This window comes from Mastomys coucha, unplaced genomic scaffold, assembly GCF_008632895.1.
Source record: "Mastomys coucha isolate ucsf_1 unplaced genomic scaffold, UCSF_Mcou_1 pScaffold7, whole genome shotgun sequence".
In the NCBI taxonomy this organism is placed as follows: domain Eukaryota; kingdom Metazoa; phylum Chordata; class Mammalia; order Rodentia; family Muridae; genus Mastomys; species Mastomys coucha.
The window spans coordinates 39283794-39285993 of record NW_022196913.1 but is presented as its reverse complement, the minus strand read 5'-3'; positions in this window follow the sequence as shown (position 1 = coordinate 39285993).

Sequence of the window (2200 nt, the reverse complement as noted above, 5' to 3'; positions counted from 1 at the left end):
AGATTCTCTCTTCTATCTCTTGTATTCTGTTAGTGATGCTTGCATCTGAGGTGGCTTAATAGTTTCATTATCATCATGGCAGGAAGCATGGTGGCATGTGGGTATCTATGGCCTGCCTGTGCCGCGTTTTGCAGGGCAGGTCTGTGGGTGGCATGGTGGTTTGCAGGTCTCTGTCTGCCTTCCTCCTTATATGCTGTGCTGCCTGCTGGTAGGTGGGGCTTTGTGTGCCTGTGGCCTGCCTGGTGCATGTGGCAGTAGAGGGCAAGTCTGTGGGTGTCTTTCCCCATGAGCTTTGTGGCACGGCAGGTCGCAGGTCTCTGTCTTCCTCCTCCCATGCTACACTGCCTGGATTTGATTCGATTTTTATGTGTCCTAGGCATAAAAACAGCTTTGACTACTCTCTTAGGGGTTCCTTGCTGTGAAGAGACACTGTGACCATGGCAATTCTTATAAAAGAAAACATTCAATTGGGGCTGGCTTACAGTTTCAGAGGTCTCTGCCATTCTATTCATGGCACAGCAGCATCCAGACAGACGTGGTGCTGGAGGACGAGCTGAGAGTTCTACACCTTGGTCTGCAGGCAGCCACAAGGAAACTGGATTCCACACTGGGTGGAGCCTGAGCATAGGAGACCTCAGAGTCTGCCCCTACAGTAACACACTTCATCCAAAAAGGCCACACCTACTCCAATAAAGACATATCTTCTAATAGTGCCATTCCCCCATGGGCCAAGCATTCAAACACGTAAATCTATGGAGGCCAAATCTATTCAAACCACCACAGCCATCAAACCAGGCATCAAGCATAGGACTTTCATCTGCTCTGCCCTGACTGATACAAGAACAGCATCACCAATAAAGTGCATCTTTGCTCATTGCCAAAAGGAAATCTATTTTTTTTTTTTTTTTTTGGTAAGAAAGAACTCTCCTTAATTCTGGGCTTGAAATGTCACATCTCAGATTCGTGAGCAGGACAAATGCAACCAAATACAGCAAAGACTTGGAAAATCAAAGTGAGATTGTCACTACACTCAAAGAAATCAAGTATGAGCTAGTTGTCTGGATCAAACCAGGTTGGTTATGTGCTAAAGCAATCCTCCAATTGAGTGTAACAAGACCCAACAAGGCTGTGCAATGTTATAGTCACAGTGTCCACGACATGGTCCAAACTCATTTGGCATGTGAAAGTTTGACTATTCTCAATGAAAAGGATGAGGTTTGTCAATCCTGAGATTACTGAAGGGTTGGAATTGTCACACAGACAAAGCTGATTTTCTAGCTGGTGCAGAAGGCCAGGAAAACCATAATTGACTACACATTGGAATTTCAGCCCATTAAAAATAGAGCCAAGTAGAAAATTTCAAATGGAAAAATCTGAAAAACAAATTCACTGGCCAACTGTAGATGACAAAAGAAGAATTCAATGAAGCCAGGTACAGTGGCATACATTTGTGATCCTAGCACTCAGTAAGCAGAGGCAGGAAGATCCCAAGTTTGCAGGCCAGCTTGGGCTGCCTAGTGAGTCAGTGAATGTAGAAAATAGAGGCATATACATCAATATGAAGAGCAAAGTAAAGTGCAATGATATAGAGGTGTGAAAATGTTATGAAAACCATAGTGTGTGTGTGTGCGCGTGTGCGTGCATGTGTGTGTGTGTGTATGTGTGTGTGTGTGTGTGTGTGTGTGTGTGTGTATGAAGCAAAATGAAGAGGAAGTTCCAGGCTCCTATTCTACCATAAATATCCAATGTACAGCCAGCCATAGACTGAGTATCATAAGAGCCGAGGAAACCAAGATTTTGTAACAAGTCACATCAATCAAAAAGTCACATTGAAAATGGCTACAAAGGGTTGGAGAGATTTCTCAGTGGGTAAGAGCACTTGATGTGCAAGCCTATTCAAGACCCACATAAAATCTGGGCAGGACCATATGTGCCTGTAACCCTCAACATTGGAGACGTACCATGTGTATAGACCACAAGAGGAGTGGTGGCTAAAATGTGATCTTTGCATAGAATGGAATGTTATTAACATTAAAATAGAAGGAAAGTCTGGTACATGTTTCAAGATGAATTCACTATGCCTAATGAAGTAGCTAAACCTAAAAGGACAAGTATAATTCCACTTATCGGAAACACCTTGAATGGGCAAATTCATAGACTGAAACAAAAATGTTTGTCAAGTACCATTAGGATATGGAAT